This window comes from Apodemus sylvaticus, chromosome 2 (genome assembly GCF_947179515.1).
Source record: "Apodemus sylvaticus chromosome 2, mApoSyl1.1, whole genome shotgun sequence".
NCBI lineage: Eukaryota > Metazoa > Chordata > Mammalia > Rodentia > Muridae > Apodemus > Apodemus sylvaticus.
This window is the reverse complement of record NC_067473.1, coordinates 29,652,947-29,668,401: the sequence shown is the minus strand read 5'-3', so window position 1 is coordinate 29,668,401 and position 15,455 is coordinate 29,652,947. Positions and strand designations below refer to the sequence as shown.

Below are 15,455 nucleotides of genomic sequence, written 5' to 3'. Positions count from 1 at the left end.
ATTACAAAGTAAAAAATTAACTTCTTAAGGAATGGATACCTCACTGAAATTTACTTTTTTAAGTCTTGTCATTGCACGTGGTATGTATACTCTCGACATTAATTCCATTTTATAAATGATCAAAACAAGGCACACGCAGACAGAATTACTTGCCAAGGTTGAAAGAATAGTAAACAGAGTGGATTTGAATCTGAGTTCCTAGTCATGCAAATCCATTCCCACTGAATCATAAATACTTTATGCTTTCTTTCTATCTCAGATCAAATCTGAGAACAAAAGAGGAGAATGAAGATTAAAAAATCAATAGAAATGGTTTTATAACAATAAAACTGAAGTCTGTTTGGCTGGCAAATTCAAAAGGAGGGAATGTTCAGAGGAGCGAGTACTGATCTTAGCTGGGACAGTCTAAGACCTAAGTGAATAGTCCTGACCAAAATTAAAAAACTGTTAAATAAAGAAAGCTAGTTTTAATATTGCATAGATGTTATTAATGATCAAGAAAAAATACAGATATATAAGCTCATTCTTCTGAGGACCTGTTTTCATCATGATGCTACTAATAATTTCTATGCGTTAAATATTCTAAAACAAAACAGGCATTCTTTCAGGTGCTATTGGAGTGGGATGATGTTATTAGAACAGGTATCTAGGAAGTGGTTATCATTAGCATTGGCAGCTCCCATGCAAACCTTCTTCCCTTCCAGAGTCTTTTTTGTTGTCAATCACAAAAGGTTCTGCTCTGTTGCCATAATGCATCATTCAAGGAGCCATTGAGATAAGGTGAGGTTATGTGACTGGCTTTTGCCAATGAAATACAAGCAAGAAAATCTTGTCACGGGGCACCTCACAATGGTGGTGCCTATCCAGTATGTAATGTTGCAGCAGTAATGGCAAGGCAGTTCAAGATGGAGTCTCCACATTTGGGGTTTATAGAGCATATGATGGGAAAGACCCTTGCTAACCCACACAGTACACATGAATCATGCGCAAGAAAAGTCTTCCAGTGTTGCTTTGTTGAAGAATGGGAATTGTTTCTTATTGTATTATCTTATAGCCTGACCTGATCAGTGTTCCCTATGGTCTTACTCCATCCCAGTAAGCCAAGATTCTGGTTACTATCATTTTCCATGAGCACATTCTGAAAACTGCCAAGAACACTTCTTCCCTGCCCCTAGCTATATAATATCCCATGAAGAGGGTGTAATTATAAGAAAGCACCATGTCAAAAACTAAAAAGGGACACAATGAAACTAATTGAAGCTTTGGACCAATTATATTTAACAGACATATATAGAACATTCTATCCTAAAACAAAAGAATATACCTTTTTCTCAGCACCTCATGGTACCTTCTCCAAAATCGACCATATAATTGGTCACAAGACAGACCTCAACAAATATAAGAAGACAGAACTAATCCCATGCCTCCTATCTGATCACTATGGAGTAAAAGTGGTCTTCAATAGCAACAGAAACAACAGAAAACCCACATACACGTGGAAACTGAACAATACTCTACTCAATGATACCTTGGTCAAGGAAGAAATAAAGAAAGAAATTAAAGACTTTTTAGAACACAATGAAAATGAAAACACAACATACCCAAATCTATGGGACACAATGAAAGCAGTGCTAAGAGGAAAACTCATAGCCCTGAGTGCCTCCAAAAAGAAAATGGAGAGAGCATACATTACCAGCTTAATGACACACCTGAAAGCCCTAGAACAAAAAGAAGCTATTTCGCCCAGGAGGAGTAGAAGGCAGGAAATCATCAAACTCAGGGCCGAAATCAATCAAGTAGAAACAAAGAGAACCATACAAAAAATCAACAAAACCAGGAGCTGGTTCTTTGAGAAAATCAACAAGATAGATAAACCCTTAGCCAGACTGACCAAAGGGCACAGAAAAAGTATCTAAATTAACAAACTTATAAATGAAAAGGGAGATATAACAACGGAAACTGAGGAAATCCAAAAAATCATCAGATCCTACTACAAGAGCCTGTACTCAACACAACTGGAGAATCTGGAGGAAATGGACAATTTCCTTGACAGATACCAAATACCAAAATTAAATCAGGACCAAATAGATCATCTAAACAGTCCCATAACCCCTAAAGAAATAGAAGGAGTCATAGAAAGTGTTCCAACCAAAAAAGCACAGGACCAGATGGCTTCAGTGCAGAATTCTACCAGACCTTTAAAGAAGAGTTAACACCAATACTCTTAAAACTATTCCACAAAATAGAAACAGAAGGAACACTACCCAATTCCTTCTACGAAGCCACAATTACGCTGATACCAAAGCCACAAAAAGATCCAACAAAGAAAGAGAACTTCAGACCAATTTCCCTTATGAACATCGATGCAAAAATACTCAATAAAATTCTTGTCAACCGAATCCAAGAACACATCAAAATGATGATCCACCATGATCAAGTAGGCTTTATCCCGGGAATGCAGGGTTGGTTCAATATACGGAAATCCATCAATACAATCCACTACATCAACAAACTCAAAGAACAAAACCACATGGTCATTTCATTGGATGCTGAAAAAGCATTTGACAAAATTCAGCATCCTTTCATGCTTAAAGTCTTGGAGAGAACAGGAATTCAAGGCCCACACCTAAACATAGTAAAAGCAATATACAGCAAACTGGTAGCCAGCATCAAACTAAATGGAGAGAAACTTGAAGCAATCCCACTGAAATCAGGGACCAGACAAGGCTGCCCCCTTTCTCCTTATCTTTTCAATATTGTACTTGAGGTACTAGCTCGGGCAATTGACAACATAAGGAGGTCAAAGGGATACAAATTGGAAAGGAAGAAGTCAAACTATCATTATTTGCAGACGACATGTTCGTCTACCTAAGTGACCCAAAGAACTCCACTAGAGAGCTCCTACAGCTGATAAACAACTTCAGCAAAGTGGCAGGTTATAAAATCAACTCAAGCAAATCAGTGGCCTTCCTATACTCAAAGGATAAGCAGGCTGAGAAAGAAATTAGGGAAATGACCCCCTTCACAATAGCCACAAACAGTATAAAGTATCTTGGGGTGACTCTAATCCAAACATGTGAAAGATCTGTATGACAAGAACTTCAAGACTCTCAAGAAGGAAATGGAAGAAGACCTCAAAAAATGGGAAAACCTCCCATGCTCATGGATAGGTAGAATCAATACAGTTAAAATGGCCATTTTGCCTAAAGCACTATACAGATTCAATGCAATACCCATCAAAATCCCAACTCAATTCTTCAGAGTTAGAAAGAGCAATTATCAAATTCATCTGGAACAACAAAAAACCCAGGATAGCTAAAACTATTCTCAGCAACAAAAGAAAATCTGGGGGAATCAGTATCCCTGACCTCAAGCAATACTACAGAGCAATAGTGTTAAAAACTGCATGGTATTGGTACAGTGACAGGCAGGAGGATCAATGGAACAGGATTGAAGATCCAGAAATGAACCCACACACCTATGGCCACTTGATCCTCGACAAAGAGGCTGAAAACATCCAATGGAAAAAAGATAGCCTTTTCAACAAATGGTGCTGGTTCAACTGGAGGTCAGCATGCAGAAGAATGCGAATTGATCCATCCTTGTCTCCTTGTACTAAGCTCAAATCCAAATGGATCAAGGACCTCCACATAAAGCCAGACACTCTGAAGCTAATAGAAAAGAAACTGGGGAAGACCCTTGAGGACATCGGTACAGGGAGAAAGTTTCTGAACAGAACACCAATAGCGTATGCTCTAAGAGCAAGAATTGACAAATGGGACCTCCTAAAATTACAAAGTTTCTGTAAGGCAAAGGACACCATCAAGAGGACAAATCGGCAACCAACAAATTGGGAAAAGATCTTCACCAATCCTACATCAGATAGAGGGCTAATATCCAATATATATAAAGAACTCAAGAAGTTAGACTCCAGAAAACCAAACAACCCTATTAAAAAATGGGGTACAGAGTTAAACAAAGAATTTTCACCTGAAGAACTTCGGATGGCGGAGAAGCATCTTAAAAAATGCTCAACTTCATTAGTCATTAGGGAAATGCAAATCAAAACAACCCTGAGATTTCATCTTACACCAGTCAGAATGGCTAAGATTAAAAATTCAGGAGACAGCAGGTGTTGGAGAGGGTGTGGAGAAAGAGGAACACTCCTCCACTGCTGGTGGGGTTGCAAATTGGTACAACCACTCTGGAAAGCAGTCTGGTGGTTCCTCCGAAAACTGGGCACCTCACTTCCAGAAGATCCTGCTATACCACTCCTGGGCATATACCCAGAAGACTCCACACCATGTAATAAGGATACATGTTCTACTATGTTCATAGCAGCCCTATTTATAATTGCCAGATGCTGGAAAGAACCCAGGTATCCCTCAACAGAAGAGTGGATGCAAAAAATGTGGTATATCTACACAATGGAGTACTATTCAGCCATTAGAAACAATGAATTCATGAAATTCTTAGGCAAATGGATGGAGCTAGAGAATATCATACTAAGTGAGGTAACCCAGACTCAAAAGGTGAATCATGGTATGCACTCACTAATAAGTGGATATTAACCTAGAAAACTGGAATACCCAAAACATAATCCACACATCAAATGAGGTACAAGAAGAAAGGAGGAGTGGCCCCTGGTTCTGGAAAGACTCAGTGAAACAGTATTCGGCAAAACCAGAACGGGGAAGTGGGAAGGGGTGGGTGGGAGGACAGGGGAAGAGAAGGGGGCTTATGGGACTTTCGGGGAGTGGGGGGGCTAGAAAAGGGAAATCATTTGAAATGTAAATAAATTATATCGAATAAAAAAAAGTAAATAAAAAATGGTAAATAAAAAAAATAATAATAAAGGGATGGAAAAAAAAAAAAGAAAGCACCATGTCTGTATTACCAGGTCCAAAGGAAATTCCAATTCCCCAAACTCTATAAGGTAGTCCAAATATACAGAAATGAGCTTGCCCTGGGCTATAAGAGAATTTCTGGTTGTTAAATAAAAGCCAGCCTTCCTCAGAAACTTGTGAAACTGGTTCCTATTTCCAACATAGTAATTTCCTTTACATATGGCAGAAAGGACATATGGCTACCTGTGGCATCTATCAGTGTATCAAAACCCAAGTTGGCCTCCAGACTTTCTCAGTATCACAAGTAACTGTAATATATTTGGAAGTCCATGCTAGCATCCTGCCTGTCTCACCTCCTCCTCTACCCTAAACACTCTCCAGCTTACAGTCTTCCCTCCCTGCAACTGCTCATTTTCCATATGACCTGCAATTCTGCAGTTCTCAATGCGTTTGTTCCCTCTCTCCATCTATGCTCTGCTCACACTTTTTTGCACTATATTTTCTCTGTTTTTTTTTGTTTGTTTGTTTGTTTTGTTTTGTTTTGTTTTGTTTTGTTTTTTTTGAGATAGGGTTTCTCTGTAGAGCCCTGGCTGTCCTGGAACTGTAGACCAGGCTGGCCTCGAACTTAGAAATCTGCCTGCCTCTGCCTCCCAGAGTGCTGGGATTACAGGCGTGCCCCACCACCGCCCGGCTTTTCTCTGATCTTTATCTTTTGATATTCTCCTTTTCTCACAGATACCCTTGGCCATATCCAGTCTGGTGCCTATATCTAGTCTATTTCTTTCTCTCTTTGCTCTAGACTCTTCCAGATGCCTCTGGTTGTTCTCTTTCCCATGTCTATAATAAAAACTTGCCCCTTAACCATACCAAGGAGCTGTCATGTTAGTTTATACTGACATTTCAGTTTCTGAAACACAGTCACTGGTCTAAAGCAGCTTTAGTTTTGTGTTTTTCTTCAAAGTGCTGAGAAAACACTCTGCATATGCTGCTCACATTTACTGCCCAGGGTAGTGGAAAGGAATCAGGAGGTTGACCAGATGTCCTCAGTATCCTCACCCATCCTTAAAAGTAAACTTTTATTAACATTCTTGAAGTACATGACCCAGCCCTCACAGAATGTAGAAAGAACACACTGGAAAAGAGTATTTTCTTCCTCCCCTGCAAATGTTTTTCTCCCACTTTCAACAAAAATCTCTTATTTGTTGGCCCTTATGGAGAGTTTCAGTTCCCTTTATATTGAAAATATTATCATATTTTATATGATGTGAGATGTGGGATTTCACCCTTGTTTGAGGTGCTGACGGATTTTTAGCAGTATTTGAAAAATATTTAAAAGCTTGAAAGAAAGAGCAAAGAAACATTGAAGGCCAAACCCTCCCCTTATGCTGTCCCTGGGAGGTCTATATTTACACAAGGAGATCTATCATGACATTTTAACTTAGGTGAATAGATTCCTGCCTTCCTCTGGGCTGAGGCATTCAAACAAGGAGGATCTTCTTTCCCAGTGGGAGTAACCTATACTTTTCCAAGAGGGAACAAAGTCACACTTATAAAGGAAGCAAGCAGAGAAAGGTTTTGTTTTTCTTCCTCCACAAAATTCACAGCATTTCCCACAACCCCTTGCTATGTTGATACAAGTCAGTGGACGATGTAACAAGAGAGGCAGGCCATCTAAAAAGAGGACACTGTCTAAACACACATTTCCCCTGGGCCTGTTTCCCTTCAGTGACCAAATCCCACCAACTACAGATATTCACAATTCCTTTCTGAGAATAGGCTCTCGAGTCCTCTGTACTCACCTTTTTAACATTCAGCAGCTTGATAAATATTTAAATATTGCCACGGGTTGTGCTATAAAACCTTAACCACATTCCAAAGGAGAAACCATAGTCCAGGCTAATTAGTGAAATCCTCATCTTGTCCAACAAAGAAATGGGCACAATTTCAGACCAAAGGTAAGCAGACACTCCAGCTTGAATTTTGCAAAGGAAATTGTTTGTAGACAAAGGAGATGAAATGTCCTGTTGTCATTTATCTGCTGGCACCATTTCATTATTATGGCCTCACAAGGGACATTGTAATAAAACATAAACCCAAGAATGAGTCATAACTTTTCTTCATCACATTAGCTGTGAAATCACATCACTGAATTGCTCAGTAAAGGGCGTCTGATAGAAAGCCAAATCAGAAGAATTAGTCTAAGAGGGACTGTGTGGTAAAGTCTGGCTCTAGAAGTATGGAGAATTTGAGTTCAGACCCCTGGCAACTACCTAAAAAGTCCAGCATGGTGGCCCAAGTCTAGAAACCCAGTGCTGGAAGACAGAGACAGGAAGGTCTCTCGAGCTCTCCGACCAGCCAGTCTAGGTGACTGGGTGAGCTCCGAATTCAATCACATACCCTGACTCCAAAACAGAGAGGCACAAAGAGACTCAGAAAGATGTCCAATAACAGTGAACTTTAGCCTCCACACGTGTACACACACGCAAGCCCAGGCGCACACCTAGTACATGTTATACATCATGCCAACATATATGCAGTGCATCTCACCACATCTCCATCTCTGTCTGTCTCAAAAGAATTAGCTTAAGGAATTCACTGAAGAAACATATGCCCAAACCATCTTGCCTGCTGTTTCCTTAACAGAAAGCTCCCAAGACTCCCCTTGCCACAGCAGAGATGCACCATATGATTGTGACTACGGAAGGCAAAGCTTCCAAAATCCTAGGCCTTGCCAAGTCCACATGCACACTGGGACCCAACTGATAATGGGTGCTACATTTTAGGCAGTGAATTTTTTTTTTTAACTAAACGCATTTAAAATGGCCTAAAGCAGGGAGGAATCCAATCTTTTAAGAAAATTAAGTGGGATTTATTCTGCCTTCTCTTTCAGATCAGCTAAAGCCTGCTGTGGGTTTTCTATATGTCAGAGACTCTACGGGGAAACAGGAGGATATATCAGAGAACTCGGAGTCTGAAAAGGAATCAGGCAGATGCATATGTAAATAAGTGTCAGCCCAAATAACATTTGTCATGAAGAGCTTAACATTGGTTCTCAGAGGGCAAGGTCACACCCAGTCTAGAGAGGAGACGGGTAAGGAAGTGTAGCAGCTGTTTGACAAAAGGAAACATCCTCCATAGATAGGGTGTGAACCACCCCCTGGGCCTTGTCAATAACCCTCATATTAACTCTCTGGGCTGGGCAGTTATCCCCATAGACAGGTGAACAAGCTGATGTTCACACAGGCAGGTGGCAGGCCGGCTCATACCTTCTTCCTACCACTGTGCTTCCTTTGAGACGTCACGATCCAGCTATCTTACCAAAGGCCAAGGAGACGGACTAAAATTGCATAGGCATTTCTAATGAGAAAATTGAAGAATTTTAAGAAGATGTGACCTTTGGCCTCACTGAAAGTTGAGGCCAGATAATTGTTTGCTGTGGGGGTCTCAATTGCCTACCGGTTGCCCGTACTTCTTCCCACTTGCTGCAAGCTGCAGTCCCTTTGCCTAAACGCGGCAAGTGATATTGTCCAGGCATGGCCCAATGTTTCCAGAATCACTGAGAAATGATCTTAGCTAAGAGCCACCAATTTGAAAACAAACAAAATGGCTTAAAAAAAATAAACCTTACTGAAAAATCTTTACACATTGGAAGGGGGTGTCCACACAGCTGCCTCGCTCTGCAAGGTGAAGACCCTATCCTCCCCCTGTCATCTTCCTGCCCTCTACTCCTCTAACATAACTACAAAGGACAAGGTGCTGAAGCCTTAACAGCACAGCAGCCACAGAGCACCTGGCCACACAGACTGAATAAAAGGAGCTGGAGAAGGGCTCCAGCGCTAAGGGCACTACTCTTACACCTGCAGATTTTGTGTCTGTGTCTACTGCCAGAAAGCTGGTCCGCTGGAAAATGTGCCTCAGTGGGGACTCCATCGGGGCTCCACTTACAAAGGCTTTTCTTCCACACTACTGGAGAAAATAAGAAATGCAAGAAGGAAGGAAAGGAGCAAGGGAGGGGGATGAGAGGGAGGGAAGGAGGAGGGAGGGAGAGGGAAGAAGAGGGAAAACAGGGAAGAAGGAAGGAAGGAGGAAGGGAGGTTATGAGGGAAAAAGGTCCAAATTTTAGCAAGTTTTGACCCCAAGCTATAAAATACCTCATTACTAAAGAGATCTTCAACATAGTTATTATATTTACATTTTAATTGAATGAATGCAGGATGTCATATTTTATCTTTGTCAGTCTATCACATGTTCTGAAAATCATATTCAATATAATTTAATCACTTTCCCTTGCTTGTGTGAGCGTGTGTGGTGTGTCTGTGTGGCGTGTCGGCAGATGGCTGGCATGTGTGTGCACAGGTGCACACACCCAAGCACACACGGAAGTCAGAGGAGGACATCTGCTACCCTGCTTTCTTAATGTCTCCTTTATTCCCTTGAAACAAGGTCTCTCACTGAACCTGTAACTAGGTTGGCAGCCAGCACTTCCCAAGAATCCTCTTGTCTCCAACCCCTAGAGTGCTGCGGTTCTAAGAACATGAAGCCACACCCAGCTTTTTTTGTGTGATCCAGGAACATGAAGTCAGATATTCGTGGCTGCACTACAAGCATTCTTACCCACTGAGCTATCTCCCCTTCCCCTATGGTAATTATTAAAATCCATTATGAAAAACATTAGATGCCAGCCAAAATAAAATATGATGCTCAAGAAGTGGTAACAGAATTTAAAAAAGAAAATTATTTGAGCTGGGCATTGGTGGCAGTCAAGAGGCAGAGGCAGGTAGATCTTGTGAGTTCAAGGCCAGACTAATCTATATAGAGAGTTCCAGGACAGCCAGGGATACACAGAAAAACCCTGCCTCAAAACAAACAGACAAACAAAAATATTCTTTAGGAATTGTTGTATTGATTCATAATGAAATTCAGTGATACCTGTGGCCATCTCAGCTGTTGGCTAAGGACACAGTCACTCATTAAAGTATCTCAGATCCTTCTCTTTTATTGCAAAGAATTCCTTAACCCTAGTGGAATCCTTTATGCATTTGCCATACCGGTAGCACTAGCTATTCTAAGCCACAATCTAAAACAATGGAGTGTGCTGTGAAATTACTCAAGAAAGCAGCAGAAGGTAAAGATGCAAAGCCTAAAGCAGAATCTTGAATGTGAGAGCACCCTGCCCTCCATCTCTTCATTTCTGCAATCTAACTTCAAGATTGCCGTGAACTACAAGCAGAACATGAGGAGGTATGGTGAGTTCGAAGCCTCCCAGGATTTAATACAGAGCCAGTGTTACAGATCATAGCACTGTTACTGCAGCAGAAAAGTCCCAGAAGATGGGAGGCCTGGAAGACAAATCATCTTTGCAATAGCCTTGAGCTGCTGCTGCCCTGGGCAGACTATCTTTGAACTGGGTTAGGTAAGGGCTGTTATATTCTACAAAATGTCTGGAGACATGAAGGTCACATGAGAGAGGCTTCATCTTCAGTCAAAGAAGACAGGTCACAATGAGAAATGCACAAATTCTGTGTCCTTTCTGATAATATGGCCAGCCTTTTACTATCATCATGTGAGCAACTTTGGGAAGGACACCGAGTGCTGTCCTAATAAATAAAAAGCTACATGAAAGGGGCCTTTTGGCAACACACACGGATGGATAGACAATGAGATGTGGTAGGAAGAGAATGAATGGACTTCAGAGCTAGGCTAATCTGTATTGGAAATCTAGTACTTCCTTTACTGGCCTCATGTGGCCCGGGGAAACCGGCTGGATTTTTCTAAGTATCTCCTTGTTTGTGTAAGAAGATAAGAGCATCTACTTTATGGGACACGGGGTGATTTGATGAATTACTGTATTGGTAAACTGTGTTCCAGGTAAGTGCCAGAAGAGTGAACCAATGCCCCAGCCATGGCCACTGCTGGAGGCTTCACCTCAATGCATACCAAACCCATGTAGATATTCCTGACACTTGTGATTTCCTGTAGGTGAAATGCTGGCTATACGACAGATAAGAACATCTTTTTTTCTTTCTTGCCTAGGCTTGGCACCATACCTTTGCCTTGATACATTTCAGCAGTGATTTCTGTGTCTCCCTGAACCCCTACCCCAGCTCCTTAAGAACCAGTGGCTCTTAATCTCAGATTATTTAAAAATATCTTATATTTTCCTTAAAATATCTATGCAGAGATGCATAAAATATTCATCAATGTTACTAGACTCAATGCCTACCCTAAAACTTCATGTGCCTCCTCTCCAGTGTCTATGGACATAAAGGAGTCAACTCCAGTAATATAATCAGCAGCAGCAGCAGCAGCAAGACTATGTATCGACCTGGGATCTCTAATAGACTACTTCATTAGGGCAAGACTTGCTTTGCCATTCTCAAGTCAGCCTTCTTACACAACAAAGCAAAGGAAATAATCCCAGGACATATGGGGGAGGGGCTGAGTAACCTGAGGAATACTCAAAATAATCAATCTGCTTAGTGTTCCAGGAATGTACCCAAATAAATACATGGTCACACTTTCTAGGTGATATGGTGACTAGGTATTTTTAATAAAAAATAAATTGTGGTCAAGGGAAGCAACAGTTTGCACAGCTTTGAAATCTTCTATTAAGGGAGGAGGTATTCAATGCTTTATTCTATTTGAATAAATTGAGTTTGTGTTTATGATGCCATCCACAGTTACCCCTTGGGTGAGGAAAAATATGGCTACAAGTGTAGCTTCACGGGTAATCTAAGAGAAGATGTCAGGGGGTTCTTTTGTGAAAGTCGACCCTGCCAGCTACAAGTTGTGCTGGACCACTCATCCTTGACACAGTGATTAAAAAGATAAGTAATAGTGAAAAGCCCAGAAAGGAGAGTGCCTCAGCATCACCACCATGGGAAGAAAAACAAACACAGGGACCCAGTGACTCCCCAAGTTTCTCTATGAAGTACTGACCACTTTCTGTTGAGTTAGTGGCAAGAGGTTATGTGTAACTGATCAGTGATCCTACAGACTCAATGCTAGGCTCTAGGTCCTGCTCTATGATGGTTTTCCAAACGTCAAAACAGTGTGAAATCTCTTCCTAAGAGTCAAGTTCTCCTCTGGTTGACTCCAGGATTTCAGTCTTTCTCTTCCCTCTACATACGTTTTTTTTGGGGGGGAGGGTGGCTGTAAATTAGTTGGTGCGCATTGTTTCAATAGTGTGATAGCCCAAGTGTCTTTCTTTAAGGGTCACCTACTGCCAGGACAGCTACAGCCCACTCTTTGTTATTACTGTTATCACAGGACAGTAACCAAACTGGATGAGTTCTGGAGTAGAGCTGCCTGACCTGGTTAGACTCCTACTTCTACCATTTGTTAACTAGGATATCTTTATATCTCTTAAGTCTCTTCATGTTTAAGGGGGTCTCTACCTTGTGGAGACAACTTAAGGACAAAAGAAGAAGCAGCAGCAGCAGCAGCAGCAACAACAACAACAACAGCAACAGAACCTACCACCCAGTTCCTGAAATTAAAACACTCAGAATTGCTTCATAGTCTGGAAATATAGTTACAAGTGGAGACCTGGGCTCCCTCATCACAAACCCTAGGCAGTTAACTTGAGCAAACTTTAGGTAATGACTTGATGCCCCTATGACCTAATTCTTTAAAGGGATTATAAGCAATGCCTATGTGTTGTAACTTTTCCTATGAGATATTTTTTTTTTCAATTCAAGTGAGAGGATATTTAAAATGGGATTCACGAAAAAAGTGCTCGGCCAATTGTAGCTGCTGCTCTTAGCAGCTTGGCTGTATTTGGTGGACACAGTGAGGGGGAAGCAGCAGAAAGAGAAGACACCTAAGTTTTCCATGGATGTCTTTGATTCCTTCATGTGATACTCGTTTAAGTCAAGTCGTCCGTAAGGATAAAGAATGGCACCTGTGCTATGTGAGCAGCCTGAGACTAAAAGCCCCGCATTCATTTTGCACCGTTGGCCTACATGGCTGTCTGAATGTGCACAGAGTGTGTGGATTTCCTATGAGCATCTTGATCAGCACTGGACTCAAGGGGGAGTGTTCAGGACATGTAGACGAGAGGACTGATATTTTTAGGAAAGACAAGTACTAGGGGAAATCTTATAGTAGCGCCTCTTAAACAGACAGCATGCTAGCAGAAAGGCCCTTCTACCAGCTCAGAAGCTTGACAGAAACTAAGCACAACAGACAAATAGTTTAGTGACTCTGCCCTATTCGATTTGTGTATCGAGTTTCTTCTCTTCTCTGCCCATAACCTCAACCATGGTTCTCCACAAAGATACAAGGAAGCTTCTAATGGATAACCAACCCAGGGCATATATTCAGTAAAAAAGGGGGTCAGGTCAGGCACCGGGCAGAAGCTATGAGCCAGCCCTCTCTGCCTCAGGAAGCCAGTGCACAAAAGGCTTCAGCAAGTCAGAGATCTGGGCAGGTGCACAGATGACAGAACCCCGAAACAAGACAGACATGCACAAAATGCTCTGGGCTGAAAATAGTGCTCAACCCTGGGTAGGCTGGAAAGGTGTGCATTCCATACTTCAGTATTGTACTGGGTGGTTTTTTTAAAACAGTATCTCCTGATCACTGGCTCCCTGGATCTGCTGTCCTGGAGAGCTGGCTGTAGTGAAGAGACCACAGCCTTAGTGCTAGGACTGCCAGATTTTATTCCACTAAGAAGCATGGTCAGAACAGAGTTAAATCCGTTTCCTTATAGTAAACCTTTAGGAGCAAACTAGGTGTTGTAAACAAAACAAAACCAACCAACCAATGAACCAAACAAACAAAAAACAGAGGAAGTATTTCAGACATTCTCAAGAATATCCAGGGGGATGCAATTTGCACTGAATGTTCCCATTTCAAAGTTACCAATACTCTGATGCTGATCCACACATTTCCCCCCAATAACTTCCACAACTGCACAAAAGTATTCTGGAGATGGTTCATTATATCTACGCTATTATTCAAGGCTATCTTGGACTGTCGACTGCATGCTACACTGTCAGCTAAGGCTCCTGCTAGTCTGCAATGTCTGGAAGCAATTCCTTCACAACTTCAAACTGCATCAAGTCTGTAATGCTCATTCCAAACACAACTCCAGCAAGAAAATGGCTGGCTACTTGTTCCTGTCTTAGGTGTGGTTTGAGTCCAGGAAAGCCAGGATATTTATTTGATTTTTCTGCCTTTCCTTGAGTCTCCGGTTTCCTAAGCGATACTCTCTCTGGGTCCTCAGCCTCAGGCTTGCCGAGGTAGAAGTCATGAGACTCCCGCACACACTCAGTTCTTCACCAGCTCTGCTAGGATCAGTGCTCTGGTGACAACTCAGAGCTTTTTATGGACAGAGCAATTCCGGGTGGGAGTGGGGGAAGGAAAACCGCGGAGGTGTTTACCAAAACACATCCCCAGCCACACTTTTCTTTTTATCCGCCAGAGAAAGAAACTGGCATCTTGCATGAGTGTTTAATTAAAGCTCGGTTGGAAGTGCATTGGCCCCCTCCGACTAGGCGGGTAGCAACAGCATCCTAGAGCTTTGCAGACAGCTCAGAAATGTAATCAAACAGCATCCCTTCCATCACTCTGCAGGTCTCCCTCTCTAGGAGCCATGAGCTGGTAGCCCACAGGGATGTGGACAGCACAGCTGTTGGCCTTTCGCTCTTGGGGAGAAAAAAAAAACAAGGTGAGGAACCTTGCTATGCCCCTCCCTTGCAAGGTGGGCTACAAGGTGATAACACCCTTGACCCTTCCTCCTCTGCCTGCGCCTCTCCGCTCCTGGGAGCTGCAGCCAGGGCTGCCGCTGGAGGGCTCCAGTATGGGGCACTACAGTATGCAGGAGCATGGGGAAAGGGGCCCAGGCTGTGCCCAGTGGTGGCTGCAGCAGTCGCTGCTACCATGCGGCTCCCCGATGTCCTGCAGCTGTCGCCTGGGGTGAGGGGCGAGGAGGTGGCTGCGCACAGACACGACCTCCCACCCATGGGTTACCTGGATGCTGTCTGCCGAGGCTCACTGGGGGTCGTAGAGGAAGCGAGGGAGGACGGAGAGCAGCGGGCCCGCGCCAGCAGGATGTGCTGTCTCACGCTGCGCGGCTAGGCTAGCGCTCCTCCCGGAGCGATCACTTCCTCTCTCCTGAGCCTGACACTGACAGCTCCCAGCACCCGGGCTGCGGGGCTCGCCCCGCCCACGGCCCACGCCCTCCACGCCCGCGCCTCCCGCGGGAGGGCCTCCGCACAGCGCAGCACCGCCTCGGGCCAGCCTAGCAGGGAGGAGGGAACCCGGGGACAGTCAGTTCTGGGCCACAGGCAGGCACACACCTAAGTTACTGCGAAGGAGAGCTGAGTCTGCCAAGCTCCTGATGATTTCCTCCATGGGCAACTTTCACTCCCAGACAAACTTTAAGTCTTTTTAAAAAGAAACAGACAGCTTAGATCTATCCATGAAGCACAGGTTTTCCCAGACACACACAAATACACATATACACATGCACACATGCACAGCTAAGCACACAAACATATACAATTATACCCTCTCTCTCTCTCTCTCTCACATATATATATATATACACACACACACATATACATATACATACACATACACATATACGTATGTGTAAAACAA

At 42.9% G+C, this 15,455-nt stretch overlaps 1 protein-coding gene across 3 annotated transcripts in view; it reads right to left on the bottom strand.

Annotated features, from left to right (window-relative positions):
• Dync1i1 (dynein cytoplasmic 1 intermediate chain 1) overlaps positions 1 to 14,998 on the bottom strand; it is a 305,396-nt gene extending 290,398 nt beyond the window's left edge. For 2 of the 3 annotated variants that reach the window (XM_052173220.1, XM_052173221.1), the window contains exon 1: positions 14,823 to 14,997. The gene's annotated coding sequence lies outside the window, so the exon portion shown is untranslated. Of the gene's footprint in view, positions 1 to 14,822 lie in introns of all 3 variants that reach the window. The other variant, XM_052173218.1, reaches the window with a different exon arrangement.
• Positions 14,999 to 15,455: the final 457 nt, after the last annotated feature.